At 40.4% G+C, this 15146-nt stretch overlaps 1 protein-coding gene across 2 annotated transcripts in view; it reads left to right on the top strand.

Moving 5' to 3' along the window:
• Positions 1 to 4032: 4032 nt before the first annotated feature.
• The window catches only part of lnx2b (ligand of numb-protein X 2b), a 74953-nt gene continuing 63839 nt past the window's right edge, over positions 4033 to 15146 (top strand). For both annotated transcript variants that reach the window (XM_041195648.1, XM_041195647.1), the window contains exon 1: positions 4033 to 4307. The gene's annotated coding sequence lies outside the window, so the exon portion shown is untranslated. The remainder of the gene's footprint in view (positions 4308 to 15146) is intronic.

Here is a 15146-nt window from a genome sequence, read left to right as displayed (position 1 = left end):
GTTAACTCAACATTATCACAATTATACAGCTCTTCCTTGAGGTGTTTCCCTGCCTGGTTGATGCTCTGTACTACAAAGGTGGAAAAATAATTTTTTTTATTAAGAGCTTCCATCTCACTAAGAAGGCTTCAGGCCAATCCATGTGCAACAACCTGCTCTGAAAACTTTGCTCACATTTTTACAGCTGTCACAAATTGCACCACAGCAGCTGGACAATCCATAACATTCTAAAACAATCAATAACATTTTAAATAAAACAACACAAACATTCTAAAAAAAGTCAATTTTCCCTATATCCCAATGTAAATAGGTTCATTAAAAAGTTTCAGGATCCAATTCAGTATCTTCACCAAAAACTAATCAGCTCTTCCTTACGCCATACCCCACCTGGGTACCAAGTTTCAATGAAATCCATCTGTTGGCTTTTGCAATATGTTGTTTACAGACAAGCAGATTAACAAACAGGGACAAAAACATGATCTCCGCCCAGATTCAGTGGCGGAGGTAATAAGTGTATGCAGCCTAAGGATGATGATGAAACACAATAAAGGCATCTTCAATCAGTGTTTCAGATACATTTACAGGAACACGTTCCAATAAAGTCCAACAAAGATTTCCTGAATCATCATCACCTACTGCATGATGCACAACTTTGCAATGCAATAATCCACAAACATGGAGTGGGTGGAGGAGCAGGGCAACCAAGGAGAGGCAGGAGATGAACATGAGCAGAAACCATTTTGAAGACTGCTACAGCCATAAATCAGACTCTCATAGATGAAACCTTCTGATAAGTATATGATCCACTCAAAGATCTGCATTATCTCTGCATCTTCAGCATACCACAAACATATACTCCCTCATTTATATTACTGAATCTACACCTCCTTGGATGAAATTAGTTTTTCTATGCTGAACAATTATGCAATATCATAGCAGGAGCACTCTCTGGATACAATTAAACTGAAATGTAACCATATTTTAATGACCTAAAAGTGGTTTAAATCTGATGTGTGTCTTCCCATCATGGCAAGAATAAGTGAGGTGCTTGTCCATTGTTTATTTGTGTTAGGGGCAAGATGGTCCTCTATTTCTGAGTGGAATCATACATAGAAGAGCTACTGATTTTACCATGTCTTATCTACAGGGGTGACATGGTACCACACGTTTTTTTTTGTATATCTATAGTATTTGAAAGGGAAGGCAGGAGGGCACTGAGAGACAGCAGCTTCATCCGTGCCAGCTGCAGCCATACCCCTGCTTCTGGGAATTGCCTTGCTATTCATTGACATTTCAGCATTTCTGAAGGTCCTTTCAATACAAACTATGTGGGCAAAACTCAAAGAGAAGCCAAAGACCTCTTTTGCTGTAACCTGAGCATTCACGAGAGATACAATAATTGACCTTTGAGTTTTTCCCAGTTTCTCCTTGTTGGAGTTCCACTGCAAAAGTCCACTTGCTGAACACTTTGTCCCATCAACACATGCTCCATGTGGCTTGCATTTATGGAAATTGACTCTTTCATGAAACATCATTTAACAGATGTAGGCTCCATCACATTAGCCTTTATTTCTTCAGTTGTCTAACATGGTCTCCAATTACTTTGACAAATTTACTTCCTCAGAGAGTAACCTTTCAAAAGCCTGGCTTGAAACCTAGAACAGGTCCATTTGAAGTTTGGATTCTTGGGCTCAACTGTTGAGTGAGGATCTAAGCAGGCCTTCTGGGCAGCAGGTTCATTGTCCTCTGCTCCCCATCGCTGCCTGCTACTGTGTGCTCATCTGCATGCTCCAGTGCACAGAAGAGACTTAATATTGTCTGAAGAACAAGCAGTGACACTCCAGTTCAGCCCACATTGAGTGCAATTAAACATTCATGCATTGTGCAGTTATGTTAAGATGGAAGGATTTTCTCTAGTCCAATCCATTGAACATGTAAATGAAAAGGAGTTTCAGATGTAAGTTGCTGGTGCAAAGTGGGTCCTGCTGCAGAATTCCAATGTGTGGTAAGCATTCAACACAGTTTACAATAGTGTGAGAGAGAAGAAAATTTTGAGCTATAATACCTTAGATGGATATTTCTTATCAGGTATTGATGGTTAACCTTATGACTAACCTGATGAGGTCTCTAAACATCTTCCCAAGTTGCAGCCAGTTCGTTGGAATGTCATTAGTAAGACTTCCACAGAAGCAATGGAACATTTTGGGAGCATGTTGTGTATATGAACTTTCAAAAGTTGTTTAGTACAGTATCATATAATAGGCTTGTTAGCAAAATTGAAGCCCATTGGATTAAGGGAGCAGTAGCAGATTGGATTCAACATTGGCCACGGGATAGAAACACAGGGTTGTAGTGCATAGTTATTTTTTTGGACTGAAGGGATATACAGTGGGGATGAGTGTGCCCCCCCCCCCCCCCCCCCCCCGGGTTCAGTGCCAGATCACAGCTGCTTTTGATATACGTTAAAGATTGGACTAGGGGGTGCAGGGTGCAAGGTTGCCATTTGTAGATGACATAGAACTTTGAATTGTAGTAAAGTAACAAAAATGGTTATAGGCTTCAAGAGGACATAGGCTGATGCAATAGACAAACACATGGCAGATGAAATTCAATGCAGAAAAGTGTGAGGTGATATATTTTGGTAGGAAGAATGAGGACAGACAATGTAAGCTAATTTGCTAAAATTTTAAATGGGATGCCAGATCAGAGAGACTGGGGGGGAGGGGGGGTGGTTATTTGTGCATTAATCTTTGATGGTGGTGGGATAGGACAGATCATCAAAGCAACTAATAAGTGGGACAGGACAGATCATCAAAGCAACTAATAAGCATTTGGGAACCTGAACTTTATAAATAGAAGCAGAGTACAAAAGTCAGGAAGATATACTAAACCTGTATAAGACAGTAGGTTGGTCCCAACTGGAGAACTGTGCCAATTCTGGCATCACATTTTAGGAAGGATGTGAAGGCTTTGGAAAGGGCACAGAAGAGATTTATTAGATGGGTTACAGGGGTGAGGAATTATAGTTAAATGGATATACTGGAGAATCTGAGGTTGTTCTTTAAGAGTAGAGATGGCTAAGAGGAGATTTGACTGAGGTGTTTAAAATTGTGAAAGGTTCTGTAAATAAAGTTAAACTGTTTCCAGTTGCTGAAGGGCCAATAAGCAAAGAGGACAGCTTTAAGGCTAACTACTGGCAAAAGAACCTGAGGCAACATGAGAAAAACAATTTTACACAATGAGTGGTTAGGACTTGGAATACATTGCCCAATAGTGTGGTGAATCCACATTCAATATTAGCTTGCAAAAGGGAATTGGATAAACACTTGAATGATTAAAAAGTTGTATGGCTGTGGGGAAAGAGCAAGGACATTGGACTAACCAGATTGCTTTTGGAAAGAGCCAGCTCAGGCTCAATGGACTAAAAAACCTCTTTCTGTTCTGCACTATTCTATATGTGGTGCTGCACCATGTAGCTCTCTCTTGTGCACCAAAATTGCTGACAGTCATTTTGATGAACTCAAAGATCTTAAATCCTGCTACAAGTTTGGACAGTATGTCCTCTGAAAGCTGAGCTTCAAGCAGGAGGAGTTGGTTATGCTAGGTGCTTGCTGCTTTTGTGAAAATAGAGTTCACTTCATGCATTTTACTGGTTATCGCAACTGCCTTGTCTAGAAAAATCATCCTCAAAGATTTTTCTTTTATGTAATACCATTTACTTCTATGTTCAAGGTATAGGGCAGTCGGTTATTTTGTATAATAATGTTCCCAATGAATATTCATCCAATCAATACATAATTTTAGATATAATCTTACCTTGGTGTTGGGTTGACTTAAATGTGGCAACCCAGGTTGCAAACCTAAGGAGCTTTCAATGAACAGTAAAATATAATCTACACTGAGGGGCTCATACTTTACAGCTAAATGATTAAACCCAAAGGCACTGATCACACGCCATTGGACCAATACCTTCCCAGTGTGGCTGGCTGACGTACAGGTTTCCCTGCTGACGCAGCCCGCCTCCCAAACGTCAGTTCCTTTCCTTTATTTCCCCCTTTGTCAGAAAGATTAGGTGAATAGGAAGCTTCTGAAGGGTGTTATCGGTGTATTTGCTACGGTGGCGAATGTGAACATTCAATACAATGGTGAACGCGGCTTGAATGTGTCTCCTTTTTCGCTGGGGGAGAAGGATCTGTGTTTTAAAACATTTATTCGCGAAAGAATGGACTTTCTCGATTCCTTTTCAATCAAACGAGGGCTCGTTCGGCTTTGGTAATCCCCTCCCACTTTCCGGAAAGGTTCCACAGGTAAGTTTCAAGCGCGGCCAGAACTGTGTCACGTAGAAGACGCTGTCGTTCCGGGGGACTGCTTTCCGATTCGGCTTCTGTATTTTATTATTTTTTGTGTGTGTGATTGCTGCCCCAGGTCTTTGTTCCGTGTATCGATGGTGGTTGGCGTCAGCCAGATAAATGAGCTGAGCCGCAGGTAGAGAGGGAGAGTTATGTATGGATGGTGGTGCGGACTGCCGGAGATTAAAATGCTCGACGCTTACTCGGGTAGTTAGTGGAAAATTTCAAAAGTTTTAAAAAATAGTTACAGCGCTGGGGCATGAAAATAAAAATCACGCCAAGATCCCGAGACAGTGAGATTGTGTTGAAATTGTAGAATCCAAACTGGGCGATCGTGTTGGAATTACACTAGTGGGGACCTTGAAATCCCAGACTTTATGTTGGATATATTACAATACTTCGGACTGAGAGTAAATATAATTTAGTTGTAGGATAAATCCCATTGTACGACTTTGAGTGTTTAACACTTGAATATTCAGTTCACAGGACAGATGGCATCGGAGTTACAAATATTTGAGACTTTGGAATTTCCATCCCATTGAATTCCAGTTCTGGGTTAGAGATTCTCGCTGAGAGTTGAAGCCAAACTTCAATTGCAGTTATTGAATTGAACAGTCAAAGCTGTCGGAAGCTTTGCAAGCTATGTTAATCGGAGTATTTGCTGTTTAAACGGCGTAGAGACAGCAAACGCTGATCGATTGACATTAATTCTGGATGGGTGGGGATGTCGTTATAAATCGGTTCCATCGGGGAGGGGAGGTGATTCAATGTGTACTGGATCTCCTTGACGAGCCAGGCAGGTAACGCTGGTTAAGGTGGAGGAGAATTCAGCTCCAGGTTCTGTTTGTGTTAAAATTATCCTTCCAAATTTGCACTTTGCTATTCAAATGTTTGGCATGTCCCTCAAAATCGTTTGCACGGGACTTTTTGTAACACTGTGCCCCATCTATACCACAAAACTATTTCTAAATGGGTGTAAAGCTGTTCCTGATCTGAATTATTTTTGTGAAGGGCAAAATACCAGAAACGTTACCTTATTCTTTTTATAGATGCGGATTGACCTATTGTGTATCCTCACAAATGTTTTGTTTTTAATTCACTTTTGTTTACATTCTGGGCTGTACTGGAAACTGCATTGGCCTCACTCCTGCAACTGCACTTTTGCAGTTACTTAAAATTTACATTCACCGTTTTATTGAATTTTTTTTTACACTGAGAGTACTGCTGATGGTAGGATTACTACTCCTAATCTTGGTGGCACTCATTATCAAGATGGTTATCCCCAGAGCCTTTGATAGATTGAAGAACCACGGTTGTGTGGCTTTTGGGAGCTGCTGAGGTTCTTTTGTTGTTTGCCTGGTAAATATCTGGAGCCAATTCCATATATCTGTAAATTTACACCACTGTTTACTGGTGACATGAGTATGCAGATGTGCAGAACCACCTCATGGTCAATTCCTAGACTCTGCTATTTAAATTGTATTCCAGTTGGGGTAGTGTGATTTGGAAATACTATTCAAACTGCCTGTGATTTGCAAATATTACTGCAGTATTGTCTGACTTGCAACCTACATAAGCAGATGATGCTTATAATTTGGACTCTAATTTGATTTTGTTTCTGGGTTGTGAAATTCAGACTTGATTGCACACAATAGTAAAGACTTGGGGTCTAGCACCTTGAGTAATTGTCTTTCAAAGTCAGGCAAACAGAATTGGCAGTTAATCAGGCTGTAGAATTTCAATATCAAAAATAAAAATACCTGGAAAAGTCCATATGACTCTTCATACGGACTCGAAACGTTAACTGTATTCCTCTCCGCAGATACTGCTAGACCTGCTGAGTTTTTCCAAGTATTTTTATTTTTGTTTTGGATTTCTAGCATCCGCAATTTTTTGGTTTTATCTTAGTGTGGAATTTTGATGCTATGCTGAATTTAATTCCTGCTATTCAGAATAGGATTAACATGCTCAGTCATTACTTTATATTGTTATCAAAACATTTAACAAGTGCAAATTGAGTATTGTTGTTTGAGTCCTGATTGACCTGATTTCTGCTGCTATAGCTGAGGTAATCATGTAGTCTGAACCAAATGCATCTAGCAGGAACTCAAATGGTTAGCATTTGTATTAGTTAGCATTAAAATAAAAGTAGCATGATTGCCCTCCAATTTATAAATGCAGAAAACAACCCATTAAATTGCCAATCAAATTTCAACAGAAGAGTACATTCAAAGTTGGAATATTCTCACCCACAAGAATCTCCCACAAAGGTCAGGAAAAATGAAGTCAATTTTATCATTCAAATAGCAGTGCAAAGAACCACAGGCTGATCTTTCTTAGATGTATGCTAGTTTGCCTATTGAAACCTCTTAAAGAAACGTTTTACCTCCTTTTTCTAAATGTAACTGCATCTTTATAATTCTGAATTCTCTTTCTTGAAAAGTAATATTTTCCTATGATATATATTTTGAATTTTTGCATGGTTTCAACTACTATTATTCTCTAGAGTGGCTGTTAAGTGAAAAAAAAATAACTTGACCAGGTACATCTGTGTAATATGAAATGTGATAATTATTAAATATCCTTTATTTGTCATAATTATAATGGTGAGGTAGATTCTTAATCAGTAAGGGAATCAAAGGTTATGGGGAAAAGGCAGGAAAGTGGAGTTGGGGATTATCAGATCAGCCATGATCTCATTGAATGGAGGAGCAGACTCAATGTGCCGAATGGCCTACTTCTGCTCCTATGTCTTTATGGATTACCATCATAATGTTGCATTTTAGATGCATCCAGGAATTTTGTTTTATAATGCTCCTGTGAAGCACCTGAAGGTATTTTACTACTTTAATGGTGCCATTTAGATATGTTGTTGTTGTTCAGTCAATACTGGTTTTTATGTATTTTGTGAAGCTGTTATTAGGCACAAGAGAAAGCCATTCAGCCCTTTGAGTCTGTTTCACCGTACAATTAGATCATGGCTGATTTTATATCTTAACCTCCGTCTACCCTTCTTGTTTCTATAACCCTTAATGCCCTTGCCTAACATCGATCTCAGTTTTGATATTTTCAATTGATCTCACCTTAACAGCATTTTGGGAGAGAGCGCTCCAGATTTCCACTACCTTTTGTGTGAAGAAAAGCTTTCTGATATTACCCCTTAACAACCTAGCTCTAATTTTAAGGTCATGCCCTCATGTCTTCCTGAGAGGAAATAATTTATCTCTCTCCACCTTACCAAATCCATTGATCATTTTAAACACCTCAATTAGATCATCCCATAATCTCTTACATTTAACATAATATAAGCTTAGCCTATGCAGCCTGTGCTCATAATTCATCCTTTTTAATTGGTAAATGAATCCATACTTTCTGCGTTGGCCAAGTGCACAATTCTTCATCACATAAAGAGCACCTTCTGTAATGATGCAGTATTTCCTCTAAAAGGAATAAAGCATATTCAAGCAAGCAATGCATTCCAGGTAGGGACATTCAACAATTAGCCCCAGATCTTATTCCATATGCAAACATTTGAAGGTGGCCGGATATGCTTTATTTTTGAAAAAAAAGCATGCAGGGTCTGTGGTTTTATAAATAGAGGTAGAGAATACAGAGCAGGATAGTTATGCTAAGTCTTTAGAAATCATTGGTTAGGCCCAAGCAGAAAGATTGTGTACAATTCTGGGCACCACGATAAGGATGCCCAGGCCCTGGGGAGTGTGCAAAGGATATTTCCTAAAATATTAATTGAGGGACTTCAGTTATGTGGAGAGATTAATGGTATTGCAATGTTCTTCTTAAGAGCAGAGGAAGATTTAATAGAACTGTTTAAATCATGAAGGGTTCTGAGTAAATAAGAACATTTACTCACAGGCAGGAAGGTTGGTAACCAGAGGACACAAGATAATTGGCAAAAGAATCCCAGGAGCTTTTTTAATGCAGCGAGTTGTTATGGTCTGTAGTGTTTTGCGAGACAGAGCAGTGGAAACAAATTTCAGTGGTAACTTTCTCAAGGACCTTGATCTATACTTGAAAAGGAAACCATTGCTGGAATATTGGGAAAGAGCAGGGGCATGGAGCTAACTGAATTGCTCTTCCAAAGAGTCGGCACAGGTATGATGGGCCAAATGGCCTCCTTTTGTGCTGTATAACCTTATGATTTAAGATCAGGGCTGAGTAGAATCCATTTTGGAGCAGGGAATCAATAGATTGAATTAATTACTGCTGTAAGTTCACTGGCTGCAGTTTGGGCCTATCTCTAGCCCTCAAAAGTGAATGTGAACAGGCATGGACTGTGGATGTGAAGTACTTTTCTGTCATGGGTACTGCCAGCACCAGTGCTTGGGACATCAGTCCTCCACACTGTGATAATTGCTGGACAATCCGGGCGCTTTAGAAACCCTACCCCTCTGTTTCATAAGAACATGGAACTTAAGAAATAGTACCCGGAATAGGCCATTTGGCTCCTTGAACCTGTTCTACCATTCATTAAGATCATGGCTGATCCAATTGTGGCCTCAGCTTCACTTTTCTGCCTGCCCCCATAACCCTTGATTCCCTGATAGATCAAAATCTGTGTAACTCTGTCTCAAATGTATTCAATGGCCTAGCCTCCTGTGCTCTCTGGGTTAGGGAATTCCAAAGATTAACAACTCTGAGAAAACAAATTCTTCCTCATCTCCGTCCTAAACGAGAGCCCCTTATTTTTAAATCATGCCCCCTAGCTCTAGACTCCTCAATTAAGGGAACACCCTCTCAGCACCTACCTGTCAAGCCCCCTCAGAATTTCATGTGTTTCAGAAAGATCACCTCTCATTCTTCTGAACACCAATGAATATAGGCCCAACCTGCTCAATCTTTATTTATAAAACACTACTTTATCCCAGCAATCAACCTAGTGAACCTTCTCTGAACTGCTTCCAATGCAAGTATATCCCTCCTTAAACAGTACTCTAGGTGTGGTCTCAACAATGTCCTGTACAGTTGTAGCAGGACTTCCCCACTCTTATACTGCATTTCCCTTGCAATAAAGGCTAACACTCCATCTTCCTTTCTCATTACTTGCTGTACCTGTAGTCCCTCCATATAAAGAATATTCTGCTTTTTTCTTCTTCCCACCAAAATAATCTGCACATTATACACCATCTGCCACATTTTTGCTCACTCCCCCAGCCTATGTATATCCCTTTACAGACTCTTTGTATCCTCCTCACAACTTGCTTATCTCTCAAGATGAATTTGAGAATCTCCTGTGATACTGAAAAGATCTTATTTATACTACATCATGGTGAGTACAAGAAAGAGTAGGTTGGGGAGCCTGGATGGGTTTGAATTTGTCTGGGAAGTAGGTGAGTCACAGATCTGGAATTTTCAACGCCATACATTTGCTGAAGCAATTCTTCTTTGGGTGTAGTAGTTGGCTGCATCACCCTTTTATTTAGGGAATTGAATATTCATGTGGGTTTCAATTCCTGATCATTATCCAGTAACCCTAGCTGAATGTACATATATATACATGGTTAAACTGATGACACTACATCTGGATGGAGAAAAATTAGTGCCTGTGACTCTGTAGCCTGACAAGGAGTTGGAAAGAGGAAAATAGGAGCGAAAAACAGTCCAAATTATCCCCAAAGTCTTGCTTTGCATAAACGAATAATATGAGGCATATGACATCATGAAGGACTTGTTCATACTTTGTCATGTGGGGCTCAGGAATGCAAAAATTCAGCAGCAAGTTTCACTGATCCATGAGCTCATCTTAAGGAGTGGATTTATTCATTTTTCTGAGGTTCTAAAACAATTGAGTTTAGTGACAATTAGTAATGAGGCCTTCAAGTAACATGTTTATTGCTGTTTGATCCCCACCTAGGTCCTGCTGTGTTGCTAAGTATTGTAGCTCCACCTTGTAATGTATTTTGACTTGTGTTGTTGCCATCACAGCAGAGATAAACCCAATATTAACAAAGTGTACCCGATAAGTGGCTTAATGCACTGTACATTCTGGCATCCCAATAAGAGTGATCCAAGATTGGTTCAATTCCTCATCAGTGGTTGGGCTGAGAATGAGAAAAATTAGGCAGAGTTCCAACTTCTGATTATTGCCTCTTGGCTCCTGGTGTAAAGTGGTGTTTTTACATTTTGTGGGGACAATGTTGGGCTTGGCAATGATTCCTCTAGCAGTCATGCAATTTTCTGGCAATCACTGTCTCACAGGTGGGAACTGGCCTTTTGGCAATATATTAAATGGCTCCCTGCCAATACTTGTGGAAGCGCATCCAATTATGGGCCACTGTTTTACAGAGAGCAAATTAAAGGAACAGAAACCAAACAGAAACAATTTTGTGCCCTCCAATTTTTGCTGCTCTGCTGAATGTACATTGACTTGGGTGGTTCTTGTGGACAGCAGTTACTCTCTCGAACCACCCCAAGTGGCTATTGCTCATGTGTAAGCTATAAGAGTAAGTGTGGAGGACCTCATAGCTGAGTGTGCCTTTGTTTTTAGTCAAGCATCTGCACGTTTCCACTTCCTTTAGGTGTCACTGGATTGTGGGCATGATTGCTAACCCATGGGCACTGAGATTAGTTGTAGCAATTTTTCCCACACAAATATACTTTTTTAAATAAAATTTGGAAAGTACATTATGTAACAGTTCATTTTTTATTTGTTCTTGGGATGTGTTTTCCTGGCAAGGCCAGTACTACATTTATTGTCCAACCCTGAGAAGGTGATGGTGAGCTGCCTTCTTGAACCACTGCATTCCATGTGGTGTGGGTACACCCACAGTGCTTTTTTGCTGTAGCAGTTTGATGCAACTGAGTGGCTTGCTGCACAATTTCAACCACTTTGTTCTAGGTCTGGAGCCACATCTAGGTCATACCAAATAAGGATAGCAGGTTTCCTCCCCTGAAGGACATTAGAGAACCAGATGGGTTTTTACAACAAAATGGTAGTCTCATGATCGTTATTGCTAAGACTAGCATTTTATTCCAGATCTTTTTATTCATTGAATTTATATCCCCTCAGCTGCCATGGTGGGATTTGAACTTGTCTCCAGAGCATTGTCCAGGCATCAGGATTACTGGTGCAGTAACGTTGCTACTATATACTATCTCCACCCCCCGCAATTGACATTACATAAAGTGCAATACAGTTCAATTTTTGTCATCATGTGGCACTCTGAGGTGCCTCACTACACTTACAATTTCAGGTTATACTTGCAATATACATTAGATGTAGCATCCCTTCCCCTGCCTTGGCTCAGCTAACTTGGCACAGATTGAGACTGGGACTTTCCTGGTCAGCGATGATGCTTCACCCTTGAGTCATAATGACTATGCTTACTCACAAGTTACCCTTTCAGCCACATCTACAGTGACGATTATCTTGTCACACTTCTATTGAGAACCGCGGACCTTAATTATTAATGGCTGCACATAATTAAAGAAAATGTATTTAAAAATTGCAAAGCAACTGTGCCTAAGCAAAGGCTTGTCTCTGATGCCCTCTGCAGTTGAATATCTCAGTTGTGGAGAATGACTGCTTTGAGGCACTGAATTATGTCAGGCAACATGGAACTGTGTGTCAGCAAGATTTGTATTTTCTATGGGGATGACTGGGGGAGAAAAGTGGGTGAAAACCCACTAGAAAATGACCCAGAGGAGTCAACAAAGGCTCTTTCTGGTTGCAGGTATGTTAAAACCAATTCCCCTGGGAGTTATTAGAAGCTAGTTCAGAAAGTGGTGACCCAGTGTACCTGGGCATGTGCTTATCTCTCTCATCTCAATTGGTCTGCAATGAAATAAGGGGTAGTATGGACAGTTCTTTGATTTTTTTAAAGTCCACAATTTAAAATAGAAACACATAACAACTTTAGCCAGATTTATTTTTGTGCCACTGTACTGTGTACTGTGCCATGCATGTTGTGTAATGATACAGTTTTATGATATCAGGCATGCTGAATCTACTCAGGATAATTAATAGCCCCAAAACAGGCCATAGTTTGTATCAAGAAACCCAGAAAAAGATGGGCCTCCAGTGCTATTGTGGAGATCATATGTTTGTATTTGTTGCACAAAATTTGTGTGTTGGGAGTCAGCAGCATTATATTTTGCTATGGTGTACATACGGTAAGCAGAATTGTAGCCTTTCTTTCGCTACAGCACATTGATGCTCGTATGCCAAGCAAGCTTGGTGACAACATAGTTATACAATTACAGTATGAATGATTTCCATCGATAAACAGCACCAGGTTGAGAGACTAGAAACAGAAGCTGATCGCAGAGTGCAGTGACCTTTCAGGCCTGTTGCATGTAAAGGTTGCAAGAGGCTACATTCTGCTTAAGTCGGATCATTTATGGAATTCTTACCGGGTCTGCATTGAATAGCATTGCGGCCAGGAAGGTTTGCTAAAGCTTGTTTATGTTCCAGTAGTGTGGTGAATGGAGAAATAACACGAACCACAGAACCCTGACTGACCTGGCCAAAAGCCTTCTAAAACATAGACTATGGTAACACTCAGTTCCAGTTAAGTGAATACTTTCTGTTAAGTGAATTTTTTATAGTCGGCTGGCAAATAGAAATCCATTTTGGATTTTTTTTTTCTGGAAGTTTGCAGTGGCTTTGCAATTTTTCATATGTTTTCTTTAATTATGTGCAGCCATTAGTAATTAAGCCCTGAGGATATCTGAAGGGTGACAACAACATAAGTGTCACTGTAGATGTGGCTGAAAGGGCAACTTTTGATTAAACCCAGTCATTATGACGCAACGGTGATACCCTGATTTATAGTATTCGTGTGGAACAGTCATCAATGATGAGGTAAAAACAAAAAACTGTGGATGCTGGAAATCCAAAACAAAAACAGAATTACCTGGAAAAACTCAGCAGGTCTGGCAGCATCGGCGGAAAGAGGGTTTAGAGAATGTCGATGCAACTCTACCAGGGCCCCAAGCCTAAAGTGGCATTAATTTATGTTTACCAGGACACCAGGCTGAGAGAGCAGGAAAAATGATCTTCTTTCAGTTAGATGAACTTAAAACCATATTCATTCATTAAATGATGAACTAACTTCTTAATTTCCATTCAATTTATAATCAAAAATGAATCTTGAAATTTTACTCATTGGCACCAAAACTCAGCATCTGGGGGTGGACCCCAAAGAACATGATATACCAAGCCCCCAAATTCTTCTCGATGGCCCTGAGAATAACATCAGTAGAAATTCTTCAAACCAGATTTACTGTGATGGCAATGAACACATTTTAATATGCTGCAAAATCTAGCACAATATGCATTATCTATCAATTTGGGGACATGTTTCTGTCTCTTAATATATTAAGTTTGTTACAGGTGTCATGTGCTGCTCCTTTGGGCAACATCATTCTGTGATACACTGGCACACTCGCAGCAGCAGTGGATGGTGCACCGTAAGCTCCAGAAGCTGCAAAACTCTTACCTATTCATAAAGCATCATTTAATGCATTGTTCAGGAAAATCTGCTGGTTCTGACTGACTGTGGTCAGATTCGGTAGGGGGGATTTACATTTTAGAAATGATTCCTCTCCCTCCTTGAAACTTCTCTTCAACTGATCCCATGCACACTGATCCAAAGCAGCTCTTTGACACCTCAGCTGATAGCGATCACATGGCACTGCTGTGAAGAAGAGCTGGGGAGTTTTCTCAGTGTCTTGGCCAATACTTATCCCTTAACCAATATCACCAAAATAGATTATCTGGTCATATTTACACTGTGGGACTTTGCTCTGTGAAAATTGACTGCTGCCTTTCCAATATTATAATATCCACCATTCCAATACAATACCCAAGTATCAACAACCTGGGGGTTACCATTGACTAGAAACTGAACTGGACCAACCATGTAAATATTATGCATGAGTGCAACTCCCTCAACATTCAAGAAGCTGGATGCCATCCCAGACAAAGCAGCCCACTTGATTGGCACCCCATCCACCACCTCCAGCATCCACTCCCTCCATGACGAAGCACAGTGGCAGCATTGTGTACTATCTACATGCATTGTATTTAGATGCATCTAGATGTATTGCAGCAACTCACAAGGCTCCTTCAACAGCACCTTCCAAATCCACGACATCTGCCATCTAAAAGGACAAGGGCAGCAGGTGCATGGGAACATCACCTCCTGCATATTCCCCTCCAAGCCACTTACCATTCTGACTTGGAAATATACCGCTGTTTCTTCACTGTCGCTGGGTCAAAATCCTGGAACTCCCTCCCAAACAGCACTGTGGGTGTACCTACACCACAGGGACTGCAGTAGCTCAAGAAGGCAGCTCACCACCACCTTCTCAAGGCCATTTAGGGATGGGCAATAAAAATACTGGCTTAGCTAGCGACACCCACATCTTGTGAAAGAATAAAAAATAGTTACTGTGCTTCAAAGAGTACCTACATTGACCTAAAGTGCTTTGAGACATCCTGAGGTCAGGAAAGGGGTGTTATGTAAATACAAGTCTTTCTTTCATCCATGTGGTTATTTTTCATGTGGGAACCTGGAGAATGAATGTGATCAGTAGCCTATTTGACCATGGAGGCACAACACAGCTGATCCCAATTGTGCCCTCATTTGATGTTCATGTGCATATTCCAGCAGGACTCACTGGTTGGCAGTTAAGAGTGGGGTCTCCAGCTCATGATTTTTAACCCCCTTGTGGGGCAACTTGGGTCAGTTTTAATACTATAGCTGAGTTCCGCAAACTCAGTATAGACTTGTAGCTTAAGTTCTGTTGCTTCCATCCCTTGGATGTAATAAAATG

This window comes from Carcharodon carcharias, chromosome 9 (genome assembly GCF_017639515.1).
Source record: "Carcharodon carcharias isolate sCarCar2 chromosome 9, sCarCar2.pri, whole genome shotgun sequence".
NCBI classification, from domain to species: Eukaryota; Metazoa; Chordata; class Chondrichthyes; order Lamniformes; family Lamnidae; genus Carcharodon; species Carcharodon carcharias.
The sequence above is the reverse complement of the archived record's forward strand: the minus strand, read 5'-3'. Positions and strand labels throughout refer to the sequence as shown.